The sequence below is a fragment of the Cervus elaphus genome, chromosome 5, assembly GCF_910594005.1.
Source record: "Cervus elaphus chromosome 5, mCerEla1.1, whole genome shotgun sequence".
Classification (NCBI taxonomy): Eukaryota; Metazoa; Chordata; class Mammalia; order Artiodactyla; family Cervidae; genus Cervus; species Cervus elaphus.
This window is the reverse complement of record NC_057819.1, coordinates 85,963,103-85,986,043: the sequence shown is the minus strand read 5'-3', so window position 1 is coordinate 85,986,043 and position 22,941 is coordinate 85,963,103. Positions and strand designations below refer to the sequence as shown.

At 51.2% G+C, this 22,941-nt stretch overlaps 1 long non-coding RNA gene across 1 annotated transcript; it reads right to left on the bottom strand.

Moving 5' to 3' along the window:
- Nucleotides 1-394: 394 nt before the first annotated feature.
- LOC122694341 lies at nucleotides 395-15,049 on the bottom strand. The gene is made up of 3 exons (XR_006341170.1): nucleotides 14,943-15,049; nucleotides 6,691-6,789; nucleotides 395-787 (listed from the first exon to the last, which is right to left on the bottom strand). It is a non-coding gene; the product is annotated as an uncharacterized LOC122694341 (long non-coding RNA).
- Nucleotides 15,050-22,941: the final 7,892 nt, after the last annotated feature.

The window sequence follows — 22,941 nt, the reverse complement described above, 5'->3', positions numbered from 1 at the left end:
AATCATTTGTACGACAGGAAAAGAACCTAATCCCAAATCTGAAAAACTATGTGATGGAGGATTTACAGTATTAGAAGGCAAACAGTGGCAGGTGTAATTAGGAGAAAAATTTGTCATGCTCTCGACTTGGGGAAGGGAAGGGAAGGTCTGGCATCACAATCTCCCCGGTGTTTACCCAGTGTGTGCACACACGCGGGGGAGCGGGCGCTGGCCACGGGCAGATTAATATTTGATGCAAGGAAGAGAAACGCATGCTGTTCATGTTTATTTAGGATATTGTGAAATACAGTGAAATTTGCAATTTTATTGGATTTGGGGGGGGACGGTGTTTTGGAGAAGTCTTAAGCTGCATGGTAGGACACGCACATCTCTCTGGAGCATACCAGCTTCGGCTTTGGCGGTGAGCCCTCTCGACCCCCCTTCCCAAATCCAAACTTCTAGTTCCATCCCCCCTCCTGAAATGAGAGACGATTGGCCCCAGGGGTATGGGGGGAACAAGAGAAATCTCAGCTGGGCCTCTTAATCTGGAGTTTAGTGGCATGTGGCTGGCACAGAGAGAGGCCATCTCGGGGAGTGGGGGTTCTTGTCGATTACAGTAGGGCTGGAAGCCACGCTTGGGCAGCTTAAGGCACTGGTGTCCATGACTGGTGTTAGTGGGGGTGCCTGGGAGGGGTAGGGAGAAGGGGGAGGGTGAAATAGAGAGTCTTTCTCTTTGTGTTCAGGAAACTGGGTGATGGGAATTCCCTGGCGGTCCAGTGGTTAGCCATCAGCACCAAATTTTTTAGAACTGTGAAAACAAAAGAAAGAAACTGGCTGATGGATAGAGCCTTAAAAGGCGGGAGTCTAAACTCCTTCTTTGATTCAAGGGTTCAACTTTCCCATTTCCTTTCTCCACATAGTCACATAGCCTGCGCTTCCATGTCTCCAGTGCTGGGGAATCTCATGAACTCATTCCACTGATGACACTCCCCATGGAAAGCTTTCCCTTAGAAACAGTTTCCAAGGTACATAGTCAGGTTGGGGGGCAGAGGAGGGGCAAGGGTGAGGTCATACATGCTCTCTTTTGTGTTAAAATAAAGGATCTAGATGACAGATAGATTGAAAGATAGATTGATCGATCAATAGATAGAAACGTATGTGTGATGCACAGTCAATTTCTGAAAGAAAATATAAACATTGGTAATAGTGATTGTTTCTGGAGAGGGAAACTGGATGACTGTGAAACTGGGAAGTCTGGGAAGGGAGAGAGACCTCCTTTTCACTGTATATATTTGACCAGTTCGAACTTTTCATCATGTGTACGTAGTACTTTTTGTGAACAAAAACACTCTTTACTTTTTAAAAGAGAATATTTTCTAATCAGAGAATAAGGTGATATAAAAAGAAAACAGTGTGGTATAAAAAAAGAAATATGGAAACTTCCCTGGCTGCCCAGTGGTTAAGGCTTCACCTGCCAAAGCAAGGGGGATGCAGGTTCGATCCCTGGTTGGGGACCTAAAATACTATTTGAGGTCAAGAAACCAAAACATAAAACAGAAGAAATGTTGCAATAAATTCAACAAAGACTTTGAAAACGGTCCACATGAAAATCTTTATGAAAAAAAGAAATAGGAGAACTAGGGGAGCAGTTGAGATAAAGGACTACTAGGAAACTAAAAATGCAAGAGCAGAATACACGCACACAGAGAAATCACACCGATCATTATGTTGAACCAAAGTCTGTCTCCTTGGAGCTTCTGTCCACTTTCCCGCTGCACTAGTTCTATCAACTGGGTCACACAGAAACCCCTTCCCTCTGCCTACGGCAGCTCTAATGGTATTTGAAGATAGAATGAAATTCCACAAGTGGGTCTGGTACCTATAACCATCTGATCTGGACTGAATCGAGTCCTCGCCCCCACTCAAGCTTCTCCCCTTCACCACGTTCACTCCTCTTTTTCTCAAGGATGTGCTCTGGTGAGGTTGTCACTTCTGGTCTTGCCCCCAGGCTCACGCTCCTCTTAGGCTAGGAGCTCCACGCTGGGCTGAGCCATCCCCCATTCGGGGCTGTCTCTGCTGTTGGCTCACACTCCACGACCTGGACAGAGGCCCAACCTTATTCAGCAACAAACACTGGGGACCTCTGCAGCCTGGTAGCCTCGGAGACAATCCAACTGCCACATTTTAAGAATGGGTGACCTGAGGTGTCACAGGATGGGGGAATGGCCTGAGATTGTAAAAGCAAGTTTGGGTCTCCTCCTCCCTCGGTGGTGAGCTAGCCTAGCGTTGGAAGTGGCTCTGTCCTCAGTATAAACCACCACCAAGCCCAAAGAACCGGGCAAGCCAGACAGGGAATGAGGGTGACTCAGGCTTGTGGAAAGGCTGGAGGCCGGGGAGGCATCGGCATGCAGCAGTGAGAGTGGGAAGGTGCCTATACTGATGCTTAGGGTACCCATTTGTGTGTGTGTGTGTGTGTGTGTGTGTGTGTGTGTGTGTGTGCATCTGCCCCCAGCACACTCCCTGTCTTGCCTTTGTTCAAAAGGTTGCCTCCTCCTCTGAACTGTGACCTGAAGTCTCATCTTTTTTAAAAAAATTTCAACATTCCCAGTGCCAAGAACCATCGAAGGCATATAGTAAGTGCTCAGTAAACACTTGCTGGACTGAACTGAATTTTCCCAGTGTACCAGGGAGGGGACAGGTGCCATGGGTGAAGCCTGGGGACAGTGTGCACATGCGTGTCTGGGGCAAGGCTCTGAGTGTGCATTTGGGTCCATCTACATGTTGTGAACCCACTGAACGCAAACCACAAGGAGGGAACACGCATTCACCTGTGTGCATATGTGGGCGTACACACACGTGTGCCAGTTCCAAAAGCCCTCGCAGGCATGCAGAAAGCCCAGTGACTCCTGGCTTTAGTTAAGCCAGGTTTCTTCCTGGTAAACCTGGAGCAGCTAAAATTAGTATGAAAATGGTAGTGTTCGGTTAAAAGGAAGGGGGGTGGGAAGAGATGAGAGTGCCCGTGAGTGCTATTTTATTTCTCAGTGAGAGGATAAAGTGATTTTTCCTACATAATTTTTGATGTAGAGGCTAAATTAGGCCAGAGGAGAGGGACAAAGCAACTTTCGCCCTCATTAGTATTCTGGCCGCGTTGGCCCAGCCACGGCAGTTATGTATTTTTGCAAGTATGCATATAATTTATTGTGGAGAACACAATTTACATGGTAGTCGATGCCTGTTTTATAGCCTCACAAATAGATGTATGAACTCAAGCATATAATGGCCCAACCAGCAGGCGCAAATACGTTCTAAATCTTCTAAATGTGCTTCACAAAAATGTAACTGAGGAATATAAAACAGATCAATTCTTGCATGTTATATATTGGTTTTTGATTTACAAATCTAATCTGGGACATTTCTTCAGAAATGAGGGGCTTTTTTCCCTCCTCCTCCTCATCCTCCTCCTCTTCTCCCACCAACTTCTCTGTGCACAGACCTGGCCCGTTGGTCAGGGGCCTGCAGGTGTTGGCCCCTCCAGAGTGTGCCTACGCATGTGCCCACGTGTGGCACATGCTCTTGCCCAGCCGCCCACATGTGCACTCGTAGGTGTGTTAGGAAGCTGCAGACCTTGGGCGGGAGGCATGGCGTTATCTTCGATCCAACTATGTGATGTCCCCCATTTGAGGCTAAAAACTGGGATAGAGGGCTGATAAGAGAGCTCTCTTTGGCTTGTGGCATCTCTCAGATATAGTCCCTCTGGGCTCGGACCTCAGTGATCTATTTTCTCTGAGACCCAGACTGGTTTTGTGATTGACTGGAGCAGAAAAAGAAAGTGGTGAAGGTCTTAGAAATGAACCTTGAATTAACATTCTCTGAGTTCCATCTTCAATTTGTATTTACTGTGAATATTTTTATCAATGTATTTTCATGTCTTTTAACTTTTTTTTTAAAGCTTATTCCATCATTAGTTGAATGGACACATAAATAGTGGTAGACTTCTAAAATGGAATGTGACACAGCAAAGAAAAAGGAAACTCTTGTATTCAAGAGTATGGGTGAATCTCACACACATGATGTTAAATGCAAGAAGCCAGATCCAAAGAAGGACCTGCTGTAGTATGGATTTATATAAAGTCCAAAACACCAACTGAACCAAAATATAATGTTTAGAGATGGCAAAACTATCAAGGAAAGTAAAGAAATACTTTCCATAAAAGTCAGGATGGTTGTTATCTTTAGGGAAGAAAGGCTGGGGAAGTGTTCAAGGGGCATCTGGGCAGCTGGCAACATTCTAATTCTTGACTGGGTGGTAGTTCCAAGGGTGTTCCATTGGTGATAAATTTCTGAGCTGGGCATTTGTTTTTACTCACTTTTCCATACATGTGTTTTATTTCACAATGAAAACATTTACAAAAACAGCCTGTAAGGGCTTGTAATTAAAAGCAAATGGCCCTCCCTCCCCTTCTTACTCCCTGAAAACAGTGACTAGTGACTGTTTCTGATTGTTCTCTTCACAACTCTAGAAATGTTGTGGAACTTCTCTGGAGCCTCGGTACTAATAAAATTTTATAATCCTTTTTATTTCTGTAAGGTCAGTAGTGGTATCTCCACCTCTATTTCTGATTTTAGTAATTTGAGTCTTTTCTTTTTTTTCCCTTGGTCAGTCTAGCTAAAAGTTAGTCAATTTTGTTGATCTTTTCAGAGAACCAACTTTTGGTTTAGTCGATTCTCCTTTGCAGTTGTTGCCTTTTTTACTCCCCATGTCCTCTATCTCTAATCTTTATGATGCCCTTCCTTCTGCTGGCTTGGGGTTAAGTTTAGTCTTCTTTTTCCAGTAAAGTGAAGTGAAAGTCACTCAGTCGTGTCCGACTCTTTGCGAACCCATGGACTATACAGTCCATGGAATTCTCCAGGTCAGAATACTGGAGTGGAGATACTCCACTAGCTTTTCCCTTCTCTGGGAGGGGATCTTTCCAACCCAGGGATCAAACCCTGGTCTCGCGCATTGTAGGCAGATTGTTTACCAGCTGAGCCATAGGGAAACCCAAAAACACTGGAGTGGGTAGCCTATCCCTTCTCCAGGGGATCTTCCCGACCCAAGAATCGAACCAGGGTCTCCTGCACTGCAGGCAAATTCTTTACCAACTGAACCATCAGGGAAGCCCTCTTCTAGTAGGGTGAGGGGTTATTGACTAGAGACATTTCTTCTATTTTAATGTTGCTATTTCAGCTATAAATTTCCCTCTGAGCATTGCTTTTGCTGCATCTCATACATTTTGGTATGTAGCATCTTTGTTTTCATTCACCTCAAAGTATTCTATTCTCAAATTTCCCTTGTGATTTTTCTTTGACCCTTAAATTAGTTATTTAAGAGTGTGTTGTTTCATCTCCACATATATGTGACTTTTCCAAATTTCCTTCTGTTCTTAATTTTTTAATTTCATTCCACTGTCATCAGAGAGCATGCTTTGTGTGATTTCAATCTTTTACAACTTATAGAGGCTTATTTTGTAGCCTAAGATGTGTTCTTTCCTGAAGAACGTTCCATGAACACTTGAGAACATGCATTCTGCAATTGTTGGGTGGAATATTCTATTCGGTTAGAAAATAGTGGGACTTCCCTAGCAGTCGAGTGGGTAAGACTCCTCATTCCCAAGCAGGGGGCCTGGGTTTGATCCCTGGTCAGGGAACTAGATCCCACATGCTGCGCCTAAAAGTTCGAATGCCACAACTACAGATCCTGTAAGCCGCAACGAAGATGGAAGATTCCACATGCTGCAACTAAGATCCAGCAAAGCCAAATAAAGAAATAAATATTTTTTAAAAAAGAAGGAAAATAGTGTCTGCTAGGCCTAGTGGTTTATAGTACTTTTCAAGTCTTCTATGTCCTTGTTGATCTTCTGTCTAGCTGTTGATCTTCTGTTCTAGCTGTTACATCAGTGGGATTTTACTTCTCACCTGTGTGGTACTCATGATATACAAATCCCAGCCCCAGTTTCAAGGGCTTACAATCTGGGGAGAAGATGGAGCTTTGGTTCTACTGAGCTGGGCCACCCCATCCCTGCTCCCCGATAGAGGATGCGCTCTCTCACCCCCACACAGTCCTGCAGTCTGGGGGACTACCGGAAACCCCCATCAGCCTTAAACATCCCCCTCACTCCCAGGGTTAGTGACCCTGAGGGGAGGAAAGCAGAACGGGAGAGTCTTTGAGACCATGTAGTAGCGGCCCATGTGCCCCTGGTACCCAGGGGGAGACTGAGGCTCAGGAGGGGAGGATCTTGTTCAAGGTCTCTTGGAGCCAGGCCCACTGGCTGCTTATCTTATCATCTGCTCAGCCCACTGCACCATGATGGACACACTGGTTGTCAAATAAAAAGGGGGGACCTATTGTAGTCACCCTGGGTGGCTCAGTGGTGAAAGAATCCGCCTGTGATGCAGAAGATCAGGAGAGGCCACAGATTCGATCCCTGGGTCGAGAAGATCCCCTGGAGGAGGGCATGACAACCCACTCCAGTATTCTTGCCTTGGAGAAGCCCATGGACAGAGGAGCCTGGCAGGCTACAGCCCATACTGTCGCTCAGAGTCGGACACGACTGAAGCGACTGAGGACGCACACACAGGGTGGTGGAGGTGGACAGGGGTCGGACAGGTCAGGAGATACAGTCAATGGCCATCCCAGCGAACTTAGAAGACTTTCATCCCAGCCTCACTTACTCTGAGCAGTGTGACCTTGGGTGAGTCATTCTCTGAAGTTCAGTTTCCTCTGAAAGTATCACAATCACTGGCATCATTTTCAGAGTCTCCGGCATGCTCCTGGTATGGTACATATAGAATCTCATTCAATCCTCTCCCAGCCTTGGAAGAGGTCAATTCCTTAGGTCTAGGAGGAAACTTGGGCCCCCTAAAGCAAAATAACTTCCCCAAAGCCACAGCAATCACCCATCACTTCTCTGGAGGTCCCAAAGCTACAGCCCAGAGAGTTTGCTATTTGCCTTCCATTCACCCTCGGATTATGAGTCTACATACTTAAAGGCAGATTTAAAGCCAGGTCGAGAATTAGATGATATTCATCCCTGAGGTTACTGTTCATTTGGTTAGGTGTGATCACCGCGTGGTCAGTTATCAAGGGGAGATACACACTGAAGTGTTTCCAGATGAAATGGCCTGCTATCTGCTGATTTGCTTTCAACTACGCCAGCCAAAAGATAAAAAAGAAAGTGAGAGAGAGGGAGTAGATGAAACAAGACGGGCCAAGCTGATGATTGTTGTACCTGAATGATGAGTACCTGGGACTCAAACTACTGTCTCCAGCTTTTACTGTTTGAACATTTTCATAATGAAATACTCACAAAACCCCTCAGGGATTCTGGCTCCAGACAGACCCCCATCTAGGAGAGTTGCTGGTTCTCAGAAAACTTGGACACTATTTCAGAACAAGTTCCAGGCCCCTCGGCATCCCCAGGGTCAGCAAGAGTCTGGTCTCCTCACCAGGAGGAGGAGGACCAGACGTGTGGCTGGGTGACTCCCCATGTTTCTCTTCCTGCCCCGGCCACCTGCCCGCAGAGCCCTGGGGAGGCAGGAGGCCAGCCCCCGGACACTGAGACCCACGGTCCCCAGGACGATGGAGACTTTTCCCTTTGGCCCAGGAGAGCCCTCCTGAGGGGCAATGGAAGGAAAGGAGGCCTTTGCTTTAAATAACAGAGAGGTAACTGGGCGGGCTCTCCAGACCAGTTTCCGAGACAAACACAGCCCGGCTGGGGGTCTCCACCTGCCAGGAAGGGGAGGGGGTGGAAGGCTCAAGTTGAACTTCCAAGCCTGTATTCACAGCTAGCATTCCCATGGCAACAAGCTAGTTAGAGGGTCCTCAGCACGGCCCCCTGGGGCCACTCATCTGCGCCCCCCCTCCAGGAGGGCAGTATTGATGGGCTACCCTGCCCTCCTCCCCACTCCCAGCTCTTAGGCCTTCCCAAGAGACCCCCACCCCCTCCAACCATCTCCCTGGTGTACATAGCCCAGGAGACAAAGGCTCCCTACCCCTGGCCCATACAGACACACGCGTGCATAGATGTGCACACACACACCCCCATCTGGCTCTCACACATACACATGTCCTTCTCTCTCACACACATACACACTTCTGTCTCATGCATACACCTCCCCTGCTTGACCTTGCTCTCCCCTCCCACACAGATCCCGCTCTGCGTTTCAGAGAAAAAAGGACCAAACATTTGCTCCCACGCTCAGACACACACTCACGGCCACACAGACGTTCTCACAGTCACACATGACCTGGCAGGTGTCAGCGGCCAGGCCTGCAACCCCTCCACACACAGGGGAAGGGAAGGTCCAGTGTGGGAACCTTCCAGCCCGGGGAGGTTCTGGCTCTGCTCTCGGGGATAACACACCAGCTCCGCAAGCCCTGCCCCACCACCTGGCAATAGGGAAGTTGCTCTTTGAGCCTCAGTTTCCCCATCTCTACATTGGGAATAATCAGACCAACCACCTACGCCGGCTGTAAAGATTAAATCTGATCAGGAGAACACAGTAGGTGCTCAGTAAATGCTTCCTTCTTCTACTCCGGGACCCAGGGCAGTCTCTGTCTCTGGGAGGCTGTGCTGGGTTCTGGGGACGGAGGGCCTGGGAGTCAGACAGCGTGGCAGGTGACTTTGGCCTCTGCCACCAACCAGATGCTTGATCTAAATGGTCATGTAATCTCTCAGAGCCCCAATCTCCTCCTTTCTGGATGTCTGTGAGGAATAGACGTGTTAACACAGCATTTAGAACAATGCTTGCTATGTTGTTGTAGTAATAATATCACTATTGCTTTTCAGGTGGGTCAGGGGTAAAGAACCCTCCTGCCATTGCAGGAGATGCAGGTTCAATCCCTGGGCCAGGGAAGACCCCTTGGAGAAAGAAATGGCAACCCACTCCAGTATTCTTGCCTGGAGAATTCCATGGACCGAGGAGAATGGCAGGCTACAGTCCATGGGGTCACAAAAAAGTCAGACACAACTTAGCAACAAAATAATACTAATACAACTAATACAATAATACAAATAATAATACAAACAACAAAAATAATACCATTAATAATGTGTGTGTGTGTGTTAAGTCACTCAGTCATGTCCGCTTATGTGTGACTCCATAGACTGTTAATAATAATTAACAATACTATTACTATTATTACAGAAGCTATCACAACTATTTTCACAACAAAACCTGATGCTCATGACAACAAACACTGCCTGAACAGAGAGCTTACTGTGTCCCCAGCTCTCCATCGACACATGAGCCCAGCTAGTCCCCTCAAAGTCTAAGAGGGAGATACAGCCATCATTTCCATTTCACAGACGGGAAAACTGGGGCATAGATACACTAAGAAACTCATTCAGGCCACAGAGATGGAAAGTGGTGGTGTGGGGCTTACACGCCAGGCAGCTTGACTCTATGTGCATTGCTGGGCCACACGGCAGTGTTGGGAGGTGCCACTGTTATTTTTAGAGAGAGGTCACGGATCACAGACCTGCTCAGCTTGAGTGAGGGCTGGACCCCTCACTTGACAGAAAGGAGAAGTGAGTTTTCGAGAGGTCACCCCTATCATATCATATGCCTGGGGCAACCTCCCTTCTAGGGCGCTCCACGCTGACCCAGGGCTGCGGAGAATCGGGCAGCAACAGCTGGCTGGAGCCTCAGTGGGGCTCTTGTTGGCAGAGACCCCAGAATCTTGTCATAAATCCCTCCTGTCCCTCGTTTTTCATCCTTCACTCCTTCCTTCCTTTTCCCTTGCACGAGTCTGACTGAATCTCAGTTCCTTGGGAGCAGTCTTTCATGCTCAGCAAGACTGCCCTCCCCCGCCCCATCCACCAAGCTAGACAGCACACGGTGGGGCTTCTCTGTTTCCAGATTCCCTGACCTCGGGCGACCCTGCAACCACTTGATTTTCTGTCTGTAAGATGGGGGTATCACACTCCCATTCCCAGGGCTGTTATAACAAGTACTTGAGAGAACCTGGAAAAGCTCAGAGCAAGCCCTAGTGTGTGACGTGCACTCAAGAAAATGCTTTACTTCCAGGGGGTCCCTGGTGGTCCAGGGGCTAAGACTCTATGCGTCCACTACAGGGGGCATGGGTTCTATCTCTGGTTGGGGGAGGTCCCACATGCCACGTGGCATAGCCAAAAAATAAATAAATAGAAATGAAAAATGCTAAAATCTTTAAGCAAGAAAGAAATGCCTTTCTTCTATTCTGTACAGTTCTCAGCAGCAGCAGGGCCACTCCCGTACTCCTCTCTCAGCCTTGCCCCTCAGGCTTGGCACCCCTGGGGCCCAGGCTCATGCATTTCTGCCCCTCTCCAATGATCTGGCGTGGAGAGCCATTTGAGGCTCTATTTGATAAGGCCCTGGCTTCAGAGGACCCCACACGTGGCAGGAGAGAGAAGCGAGCATCCTAGTAAGTGAGGGAGACCACACAGGGTGACAAAGGAACAGCCAGCTCCAGTGGTCCTCATCGCGGGATGCAAGTCAGAATCTTCTGGGAATTCTATGCCTGGGGTGTACACGATGGGGTTGCCCGTGGGGTTGGAGTGGGCCACAGGGTCTCCTAGGACCCTTGGTCACAGTGTGGGTGGTGGAGAGGAGGCAGAGCACAGAGTCACCAGAAGGAAAGGGTCTGATACCCACCCCTTCTACCTCCAAGTTCTGGAAACAGCAAAGGCTTTAAAAAACGGACTTTTAGATACATGGACTCTCCAGGAAGTTCTCCTAGAGGAGGAAATGGCAACCCACTCTAGTATTCTTGCCTGGGGAAGCCCATGGACAGAGGAGCCTGGCAGGCTACAGTCCATGGGGTCACAAAGAGTCGGACACGACTGAGCATGCACACATGCACGCACGCACTCCACTCCAAGCTAGAAAGTGTCTTAGAAATCAACTTGTCCAACTCCCCATACAGATGGGGAAACTGAGGCCCAGAGAAGAGCATGAAAGGAGTCACCAGCATCTGGGGGGCAGTGTTGTGTGTGAGAGTTCCCTGCACAGACCCTGGGGTAGGGGCAAGGATGGGGCATCTCCTCTCGCTGTTCTCGAGGCTGCCAAAACCTCACACTGGAGGCCAGTGAGCCAATTTTAAGGGGCTGTATTCATCTCCTAGGGCTGCCACGAAAGTACATCACTCTTGGTGAAACGACAGAAATATATTGTCTCACAGTTCTCCAGACCAGAAGGCTGAAAGCAAGGGCTGGCAGGGTTGGTCCTCCTGGAGATTCTGAAGGAAAATCTACGCCCTGACTCTCTCCTTACTTTCTGATGGCTGCCAGCATCCCTTGGCTTGTGGCTGCATCACTCCCGTCTCTGCCCCCATCTCCACATGGCCCTCTCTGTGGGTCTCAAATCTCCTTCCTCTTAAAAGGACATGAGTCATTAATGTAGTTGTTGTGGTTTAGTTGCTAAGTTGTGGCCAACTCTTTGCAACCTCATGGACTGTAGCCTGCTAGGCTCCTCCATCCATGGGATTTCCCAGGCAAGAATACTGAAATGGGTTGCCATTTCCTTCTCCAGGGGATCTTCCCGACTCAAGGATCAAGCCTGTGTCTCCTGCTTGGCAGGCAGATTCTTTACCACTGAGCCCCCAGGGAAACCCAGAAGGGCCCACCCTAAATGCACGATGATCTCACCTCAAGACCCTTAAATTAATTAAATTGACAAAGATTCTATTTCCGAATAAGGTCACATTCACAGGTACTGGGCTTTAGGTTTTGGACACATCTTTTGGGGGGAAGACAATTCAGCTCACTAATAAGGGCCTCTCTGGGTCTCCACAGAAGAGGGGGGAGCAGCAGGGTCCCCACATCTGACCCTCTCAGCCCCGAACTGTCCTCCTGGGTCCAGCAGCCTCAAGTGTGCCCTCCATGCTCACCGGCACCCCAGGATAAGCCCAGGTGTGTGCTGGAGCACCGAGTTCCAGAGGGAGCAGGACACTGTCTGCATGCTTCCCACGTGCTGGGGACTGCGCTGGGTGCTGGTGGGAAGCCAGAGGGGGAGCTGAGTTCCAGACTCCTGAACAGAGGGACCTGGGAGTGCTGGCTTGGGCTGACAACGCTGTGGGGCAGGGACCGCCCAGGGCAGCCTGCCAAGAGGACCAGGAGGAGATGAGGGAGGGTCAGGAGATGATGCTGGGCCTAGCCTTGAAGGATGCAGAGGACTTCAAAGAAGAGAAGTGGGGAGGAGGTTCTAACTATGGGAGTGGGTGCAGGGAGGGTCATCCCTGGAGCTCCCCAGGCTGGGCCCCAGGAGACTTGCTACACGTGGGGTCCTTGGTTTGTCCTCCGCTGACCCCTCCACCCGGCAGTGAGCTCCTGAGAGCAGAGGCTGGGTGTTTCATCAGAGCACCTGCACAGTGGGGGCTCAACACCTTCTCTGACCGAGCAATGGACAAAGGGCTGCTTCTGCAGGGACCCTAAGGGGAAGCCCCTGAGAATCTTGAGGTAAGGGCTCCCCCACTTCATCTTCAACTCATGCCACCATCATTACCATCAGTGATTGACTCCTAGGGTCCTTTATGTACCATGCAACACACACACACAGTCAAGAATCTGATGCAGCGTGTAAAAACAACATACAAATCAGTTCAGTTCAGTTCAGTCATTTAGTCGTGTCTGACTCTTTGTGACCCCATGAACCGCAGCACGCCAGCCCTCCCTTTTCATCACCAACTCCCAGAGTTCACCCAGACCCATGTCCATCAAGTCGGTGATGCCATCCAACCAGCTCATCCTCTGTCGTCCCCTTCTCCTCCTGCCCTCAATCTTTCCCAGCATCAGGGTCTTTTCCAGTGAATCAGCTCTTTGCATTAGGTGGCCAAAGTATTGGAGTTTCATCTTCAGCATCAGTCCTTCCAATGAACACCCAAGACTGATCTCCTTAAAGATGAACTGGTTGGATCTCCTTACAGTCCAAGGGACTCTCAAGAGTCTTCTCCAACACCACAGTTCAAAAGCATCAATTCTTCGGTGCTCAGCTTTCTTTATAGTCCAACCCTCACATCCATACATGACTACTGGAAAAACCATAGCTTTGACTAGACGAACCTTTGTTGTCAAAGTAATGTCTCTGCTTTTTAATATGCTATCTAGGTTGGTCATAACTTTCCTTCCAAGGAGTGAGCATCTTTTAATTTCATGGCTGCAGTCACCATCGGAAGTGATTTTGGAGTCCAGAAAAATAAAGTCAGCCACTGTTTCCCCATCTATTTGCCATGAAGTGATGGGACCGGATGCCATGATCTTAGTTTTCTGAACGTTGAGCTTTAAGCCAACTTTTTCACTCTCCTCTTTCACTTTCATCAAGAGGCTCTTTAGTTCTTCTTCACTTTCTGCCATAAGGGTGGTGTCATCTGCATATCTGAGGTTATTGATATTTCTCCCGGAAGTCTTGATTCCAGCTTGTGCTTCATCCAGCCCAGCGTTTCTCATGATGTACTCTGCATATAAGTTAAATAAGCAGGGTGACAATATACAGCCTTGACGTACTCCTTTTCCTATTTGGAACCAGTACAAATAGGTAAAGTGAAGTGAAATGAAGTCGCTTAGTCGTGTCCAAGTCTTTGCGACCCCATGGACTGTAGCCTACAAGGTTCCCTTGTCCATGGAATTTTCCAGAAAGCAAAATTTAAATACATGAAGATGACATTGAGACCAAAGGAAAATGTAAACAGAGGTATTAGCACTGGCCTCATCCGTTGAGCACCTACTGCATGCCTTCACAGATGGGTGACTCCAGCTTCTCCTCTTTCCTGGCCAGGAAAGAGGCTGGTCATTTTAGAATTTCAAGGTTCTCAATCTGGAAAAGCCCCTAGAAGTGCCTGAATTCAATCTCCTACACAAAGAGGAGTGCGCTAGATTTCATTCGTTCACTCATTCATGTGTTTATTCCACAAGTCCTTTATTGAGCACCTACTGTGTGCCCACCAGTAAGCACAGACAGGCAGTCTGGACAGAATGGCAGCCGTCTGTCCCTGCTCTATCAGTCTCCGCTCTTTACCAAGTGCTCTCCAGGGTCTCTCTCTCTCTCTCTCTCTGTCTCTCTGACGGCTCCATGCTGTGACACACAGCCACCCCTACAGGGAAGCGGGACACAGATGCTGGGATCCAGCCTGCCAGGACCACTGAATAAGAGAGAGGGTGGAGGCCAGGCCCGATCCAGGCTTTCTGGAATGGGAACAGGACTGAGGCCAGGCATTCAATAGCCTTTTCACGTACTTCATTTTATGTATCATAATGCAACGTGACCTTGGGCTAGATACTCAGCTTCTCTGGGCCTCCCTAAGCTCATCTGAAAGGTGAGACGATTAAAAACTCAAGGACCTAAATGTGCCAATGTTGGTTTTGACACGTGTACAACGGTTATGTAAGATGTTAACAATAGGGAGAGCTGGGTGAGGGGCTTACGGGAACTTACCACTATTTTGGCAACTTTCCTGTAAATTTAAAATTACTCCAAATGTAAAACTTTAGTAAAAAAAATTTAAAAGACTGTCTCCAAAGTTTGTTGTGAGGAGGACTAACTATGTAATAAAGCACACTCTAAGTACTGATGATTATGACTTAATCCTCACAAAATAGTGATGGAGGCTTAAATGATTTCCATTTTCCAAAGGCCTCAGAGAGGTTCAGGGAGTCGCCTGAGGTCACACAGACAGTATTAGGCAACAGCTGGATTCGAACCCAGGCCTGAAGTGCTCCAAAGGCCACGTTCTAGCGCACTCAGCCCCCTCTAACATTTTAGAACTTTCAGTGACAAGGAAATGACCGCTTCGCTGGCAGCAGTTCTAACTGGAGCCTGATCACTGTAATGACAAATGATCGCATGTCCTCTCCTGCTCAGGCCTCAATTCTGAATGAGTGGTCACCGCCGCCCCCCCACCCCATCTCACACACGCTGACCCATCTCAGCTGGTCATCGTCCCCCTTTACCTTAAGTGAGGGGCTCAGAACAGGCTCAGGGCTCCGGGTGTGGCCCCTGAGAGCTCAGCCATCCTCTTCCTCCAGGGGTCTGGGCAGCACGGTGCAGCTCGTGCAACCTGGGAGGAAGGAAGCCTCGTCCTGCCGCTGAAGGCGCCAGGGAGAGCATCGCCCTGGCTGCTCGGGTGTCGCCAAATAAAAAGACACAGCGTTCAGTCCTGGCCATTCTGCGTGTCGGTGTGGCTGTGGGCGGTCCATTAACCTAAGACTCAGTTACCTTACCTGATACACAAGGAGACTAATAACAATACTTCCTGTCCCCACCTGCCTCCCAGGCAGAGCTTCAGGTGAGATACCCCAGCCCTGCCCATCCGCCCGCCACAGTCCCTACACTTCCCAGTGGCATAGCCTATGGGACAGCAGCACAGCCTACATAGCATACATATCGTAGCATAGCCCATGGCACCTTGGGCTTTCCTGGTGGCTCAGACGGTAAAGAATCCACCTGCAATCTGGGAGACCTGGGTTCGATCCCTGGGTTGGGAAGATTCCCTAGAGCAGGGCATGACAACCCACTCCAGTCTTCTTGCCTGGAGAATCCCCATGGACAGGCTACAGTCCATAGGGTCGCAAAGAGTCAGACACGACTGAGCAGCTAAGGACATAGGACTGTGACACCACTTTCCTTGTATCTCTTCCCCCAGAAATCTACCATTCCTTCTGGCAGCAGCAACTGTGTCTTATTTATCTTGGGGGTGCTCAATATCTAATAAGATTGACAGTAGACAACTTTCTATAGCACCTCCTCTGGGTTGGGCTCAACCCTGTGAGGTAGACACTATTTTTTTTTTCAGAAGATCACTCTGATACATATTTATTCATCCAACAAGCACTTATTGAGCACCTACTACTCGCTAGCCACAGGCCTGTAACGCGATCCTAGCTCTAACAATAGCTGCCCTCCTGGAGTTGACCTCTTGTGAGAAGAGAAAGGCAGATGCACAATGGGGCAAGCAAGACCATGGAATAAAGAGGCCACGGGGGTTCTGAGACAGACAGCAAGGGACAGCAGAGCAGAAGGGGATGCAGAGAGGAGAGAAGAGAAAGGGAGCAGGCCAGGAGATGCAGAAGGAAGCGTCTGCAGGCATCCAGGTGAGTCAGCAGTGGTCCAGGGGAGGGGAGTCATGGTGGGGATGGAAAGAAGAGCCCGGGGTCAGGCCTCCTCGGCTCAAGCTGAGAGCTCTGTGGCCAGAGCATCTGGCCTGCATCTCCTCCACCGCCTGGAGGAGTCTCATAGGTGCACCACACCTGCTTGCCCAGGCTTCTCTGACTCTCTGTGCATCCCACCTTGGGCTCCACCCCTTACCACCCAGATTTCTGAGACCCGTAGATCCTATTTTTGTCCCTGTTTTACAGAGGAGGAACCTGAAGAACAGAGAAATGTCTGGAACTGTACCTGGCACACAGTGTCCAATATCTGCTCTTGTTAGATGGAAGCATGGATAGGTGAGTTAATGAGCTGCTCGGCGGATGGATGGTTGGGAGGATGGATACCTGGGTAGAAGGATGAGTATATGAAAGAATGGGTGGATGGGTGCATATGGAGCACAGATGGCTTGGTAAAGAGGTGAGTGTAGGGGTGTGTAGACAGGGTGGGTGGGCAAGTGGAAGGATGACTGGCTGAGTGGGAAGATGGATGGGTGGATGGATGGATGGGTGAGTGGTTAGATGGATAGATAGTGGATGTGTGGGTGAGTCAGGAAATGGATGAAGGAATGAGTGAATGGATACCTGGACGAGTGCTCAGAGGGTGATTTGGAAAGCGTCTGTGTTATCAAGTCCTGAGAGTGAGGAAATAATCTTGCAACCATTTAAAGGGTGGAGGCATTTAGAAACAGCAAAGGAAACCTCCTCCTCACTAATCCTGGAAAGCCACTCCCCACTCCAGATCCTTGGGCAGGCGGCCACCCCCACACCTGTGTTCTCTCTCCTCCCCCGCCCCTGACACCGCCCCCCACCCCCCCCCACACCTGAGGATGAAACGTGGGGAGAGGCAGCGGGTGGGAGGGCGGCTTGCTCCCTCATTGTCGGCGGTAACCTTCCTCCCGGCTGCTTGTTCTGCGTAATGTTACACTTGTCTTCCTGCAACACTTGGATACCCGAGCCAATTTTGTCATGCAAATTAATTCAGCCCATTGTAAATCCCGCGGAGGGAGCGGGTCTCCGAGCCAGCGGGGGCGGGGCTGCGCCAAGAGCCGAGCGGTGCCCCCCGCACCCCCTCCTCCGCCACGGAGGAAGGGGGTTACAGAGCTTGGCAGCAGACCCCTGGCCCTTCCCCACCTACCCCCCCCCCCCCAGAATCGCAGACCGTTAAAGCCGTAGCAGGCTTCACAGATGATCATCTCCGATGACAGGTTAATAATCTGAGGCCCAGAGAGGGTCAGTGACTTGACTTAGACACACAGCCGTCACTAATAGTTAGGGCTCACCTGCTTCTCGGTCACAATTCCCTCCACTGCGGTTGAGCTGCCCCTGCTATGTCGTCATTCAAAGCCCACTGGCCACCAGGGTGGCCCAAATCTACTCCGCCATCCAATCTAAACCACAGGGTGACTGTACCACCTTCCAGGGGCAGGGACCTCCCAGGAGCTAGTCCTGCCAGAGGCGGCAAGACTGAAATGGGGACTAGGGACAGGTTTGACTCAAGAGAGGCAGGAGGGTCTAGGGAACAGTCCACCGGTCTAGGCAGGTGAAGGCCACGTCCATGGATGCTGGACATGGCAGGCAGGGCTGCGCTGACAGGTGTTAATGGTGGATTTTTGGGCTGGAGTGCAAAGGCCAGGGATTTTGCCGAGGAGGGCAGGCTGGCATGAATAACAGGATGTCATCATTAGCAAAGGCAGGAACGGGTGGGAGAATGCTTGGCCCCTGGGAGACAAGGTATGATTAAACCCACATAGCCATCTGGGGCCGTGAGGAGCGTGAGCACTGCATGGGAGCTGGCCTGGGGACGGCAGACTGCCTTGTCCCAGCCGCAGTGCTGACAGCAGGCAGGGTGGGAGGTGAGGACGGGAGAACTGGCTTTTAGTTCAAGGCTGCAACACTCCAGCCACTTGACACGCTCCTGAGCTAATTCTTGCAGCAACTCTGTGAGACAGATGTTGTCCCCACATTACAGATTAGAAAACTGAGTCCAGGGAGGTGATCTCCCTGGACCCCAAGGCCACAGATCCTGGAGAGCTGATTCACAGTTCACAAGATTCGGGCATTCCCGAGGCAGTGATCTCGCCACTCCACATTCGGCCACTCCTGCCAAACTCTGCTCCAGGGAAGCAGTCCCACAGTGAGCTGCTGACACCTGAGGAAGATGGGTGTGATGAGGGTGGTAGCGTTGCATAATAGAAAGAAGGAAAGAAGGGAGGAAGGAAGGGCTGAAGGGGGAGGGAGGGCAATGGGGGAGGGGAGGGGAGGAGTGGGAAGGGAAGAGAAAGGAAGGAAGGAACTGGAAGCCAGCTGGCCCTGGAAGGAAGACAGGAGCAGGCGTAGAGTGAATAAATCCCAGACTTTGGAGTCCAAGAGTCCACAGTCTTACGGGCCGGTTACTTCGTCTCTTTGGGGCACTTCCCTGGCAGTCCAGTAGTTAGGACTTTGCCCTCCCACTGCCGAGGGCCCAGGTTCAATCCCTGGTTGAGGAACTAAGATCCCACAAATGGGATGCACAGTGGGGCTGAAAAAGAGAGAGAGAGAATACACTTCACCTCTCTGGTCTCAGGGTTTTCCCCTGTAAACTGAGCGTGGAATGGCTTCCCCTTAGGTAGTGGTGAGGATAACAGAAGAGAAGTAAAAACACTTGGGACATGTAAGAAGCGCTCAACAGATGCTGAGTCCCTTAACTACCCCCTGCCCAGTGTTGGGCCCTTGCCAAGTGCCCAGGAGGGTGCGGGGGTGAGTCATGTATCAGGAGAGGCTGCGTCTGAGGGCTCCCCAGCTGTCCACGCCGCGGACTCCGTGACCAGCGACCTTCTATACTCGTCGCATCTGTCTGCCCTATATTCTTGCCCCACTTGCATCCCCCTGCCCCATCCCGTCACTGCATCCCTCTGCTGATGACCCTGTCCATTCTCAGCTGGCCTGAGCCAAACCAGATACAGAGGAGCAATCAACTGCTAAAAGCACTCCCATTTTGGAGCCTGACTCGGGTCGTTCTGAGCAAGCTGCGGCCCAGAACAGCCTCAGATACAGGCTCAGGGCCCTGGGGCCAGTGGCAGGGCCTTGGGTCCCCTCTGCCCCCACGGCTGCAAGCACCAGTGATCTCTCCTGCCTGGCCAGCCTGATGGCGGAAGCAGCCCAGAAGGCAGGATGCTGCAAAGGAAAGGAACCCCACCACCACCCCCGAGAGCTGTGAGACCTGGGCCTTTGTCCAGCTCTGCCTAGGACCCACCATGTGCCCCGGGCCAGCCCCTTCCTTCTCTGGGCCTCAATATCCCATCTGCCAACCGAGAGGACTGGACTCAGGAAATGCCAAGGCCTCAGCTTTATGGGAGCAGGACCTGAGGATAAGGCATTCACTTATAGCTCAGAAACCTCTCCCCTGAACCTCACTTTTCCCCTCGCTGGCCCGGATGAAGGAGGAAGTGCTGAGCTGTATACAGGCCTTAGGACCATCAAGGAACAGCAACCACACAGAAAAGAAAAGGCTTACTGAGCATGTGGCAGGTGCAGGCATTGTGCTAACGTGTACATGCTTGTACTCAGCCGCCTCAGTCGTGTCCGGCTCTTTGCAACCCCATGGACTGTAGCCTGCCAGTCTCCTCTGTCCATGGGATTCTCCAGGCAAGAATCCTGGAATGGGTTGCCATGCCCTCCTCCAGGGGATCTTCCCGACCCAGGGATCGAACCAGCATCTCCATTATTTTCCTCATTTCTCGGGGGGGAAGAGCAAGAGAAGGGCCCCTGTCCCAAGCTCCCCAGAGCTCAGTTCTGCCCACCCCAGTCCCCATTTCGGCATCTGGGTTGGACCCCGCCTGGCTTCAGGGCTTGGCTTGGGGACATTTGTGAGCCTCTCTGCCCACACGTGCCCACTCCCCTCTGCTGACTTTGAAGGAGGGTGGCCCTAGGTAGAGAGAAGGAGGAGTTTACAGGCAAAAGATGCTCACAGTGCCCCTCAGTGCCTGGCTCTTCCTAGGCACTGGTGCTGGAGGAAGGGCAGGTGAGGAAGGGAGAGACCCACAGCCCCCGATGTTCAGGGGACATCCACCCTCCACATCGCCACCTGGACAGTAGTCCAGGCTACAGGAGGCTCATCTCTTTCAACCAGGCCACATGGGAGGCTTGGGCCAACGTGGAAGTTTCTAGAACGACAAGAACCTGCAAGAGGCCTCGGGGGCACCCTTCCGTTCTCTGATCCTCATCCCTGCCAGACGTGGACTTGAACCCCAGGGCCGTCTGCACCGCCCACCGACTTTGCGGCACTCCCCCAGCCCCTGGCAGCTCAGCGAGCCTCCCCCATCCCTCCGCGCCTCTCCCCACCCCCCTGCTGATGAATACACTGCACCCAGAGGGTCCCGATGCCCATGCCGGAGCCCCTCCGGGCCAGCCACCGCGCCCACGGGGTGCGCCTGGCCGCCCGCGGGCCGGACAACGCCTTTCGTCAGCATAATGTATGCCCCGCGCCGCCGCCGCCCCGTCACTCGGTCCCAGCCGGTCTGCGGAGGCAGAGATAGTCCTTAATGAGAAGGGCCCCGGCTTTATCTGCTTTCTACTTCAGCCATTATCTCCCCCAGTCTATAGACACGCAGTTACCTCTGACAATAATGCTCAGAGGCAACAAATGCTGATGAGTTTTCTATGCAGTCCGCACAATAAGTCTATCAAAACAACCTCGGAAAATTATGAACCCCCGTGACAGACAAATACAACCAGCTCCGGCATGAATTTAGAGCCCCCAACGCCACGCTTCTTTTAATTCTTCAGGCCTCTCTTATCTCTGCTGTTCCTCTTCTGGTAGGGAGATAACAGTAATTCTTCTCCGTGCTGGTTTTTTTTTTTTTTCCCCTCTCTCTCTCTCCCTCCCCCCTCCTTTTTTTTTTTTTTTCCACCCACTGAGTGAGATGTTTTCCATGTCTTTCTGCTTGCTAAAGATAAAGGGTTAAAGACCAACTTATGTTGGGTGCTGGGAAGGGGGGAGGGGGCACAGGAGGGGGGGGGCAAAAGTAATCAGCATTCAAGAGATTGCTATCAGAGAATCGGCGCAGAGAACAGTAATTTTGCTGGCTTCGGCGAGGGCTCTCTCCGCTCCCCCCCACCTTTTTTTTATGAATGCACATAATGCCTGGAGTGTTGGGGCCAGATAAAAGAATTAGCGGCAGGCAGGGGGACGGAGGCCCGGAGAACAGGGGAGAATTAGAATGTCTATCTTTGTCTCTTCCGGCTCATCCAGCCAGCCGAGGCTCCCGGCTCGTAAACAATTTAATCTTTTTGCTACAGTTAAAATACAAAGACAGCAAGCCTCCTTCTTCCAAATGGAAACGGGAGGAGGAGCAGGAGGAGGAGGAGGATGGGGAGGGGGGCTGGGGGGGTCCGCAGGGTGAGGGCGAGGCCGATAGGAAAGAGCTGACGCCAGAAACTTGGCTGCTGGGGGCTTAACCCCTTGGCCTTGAGACCTCAAGAACTGACCTCCATCCACCTCCACCCGCACTGCCCCCCACTGGGGACACAGCCTAGATCTGGTTTGGCCCAGCCACTGGAGGAAGGGGACCCGGCAAGGGCTGAAGGGTCGGGGGGCTGGAGGCAGTCTTGCTTCTTCAGAGGGTCTCTGTTCCCTTGTCTTCCAGGGAGGTGACAGCTGAGGCCATTCATCCCAGGCTTCCTCCCTTGGAAAGTAATGAAAGCCAAGGCCTTTCTTTATTCCTCCTCTACCTCCTGCCTCTCCTCCCATGGCTCCTAAGCTCTGCTGAGAGTTCTCGAGTCTTGCAAAATGACTTGCTCACCAGGCTACAAGCTCCCTGAGGCTCAGGGGGTTATAGTGGGCACTATGCCACCGTGCTCCCTGCAAGGGGCAAGAATGGGGCTTTCTGCCTCGAAGCGGGGCTCCAGCTCTCCACCTACTGAGACCAGGGATGGAGAAGGAGGTCCTAGGGATGGAGAGAGGTAGAGATGAGATGTAAGGGTGCATCCTTTCTCCCTTTTCCCCGTTCTTTCACATGTGCACACACACAGTGGAAGAACAGAACTCAGGAAAGAACCTAGCCTAGAAGGAGAAGCCCCTCTGCAAGGACAGATCATTTTGAGGAACTTGAAAATAAGCCAGAAAAGTAGAAGCCTTCCAAGGGGTCCTGGAGATGAGTTTAGAGAAGGCGGGACCCCTCCAACCCAAGGGTGCCAGCAGCCCATGTGGCTGGCCAGCTGGGCATCCTCAGGCGATCCAAACAGCCTGCACGTGCTCGCAGTAACACCACGCTGTGGCCACTCTGAGCCATTCCAGCTGGACTCTTGTCCCAGACAACGTGAAAAGCTCACTTCCCATAGGGCCAAGTTGGAAGCTGGATCCTCCTTCTCTGCCCTTGTCTCTCCCGCACGGTACTCATCCCAGGGTACTGGCAGTGAATGCACTGCCCCCTCTTGCTTGAAAGCTCTTAAATGGCCAGGAGCGTCCTCCCTACCCCTGGATGCCTGAAACCAGCACAGCGCCTGGCCAAGCTGAGTGAACTCATGCTGAGTGATTCTGTGAATGAAGAGAGGAGTGAAGTCAAGGAGAGCTGGGCGAGAGGAGGGGGCTTCTTTGGGCCCAGACACACACTTGAGGAGGGGCCACCCCAGGGAGACGAGAGCTCACACGGAGGAGGATGGAGGTGTGGTTGGTCCAGAGAGCCAGTCCTTTCTCCCCAGGCTCCACCAGCTGGAGCCATTCAGCAAATGGCAGGAATCAAAGCAGTGCTTGGGCCTCAGCCACTGTCCGAGTGAAATCCCCAACCCCTTGGCTTGGGTCCCTTCCCAGGAAGGCATGGAGGGA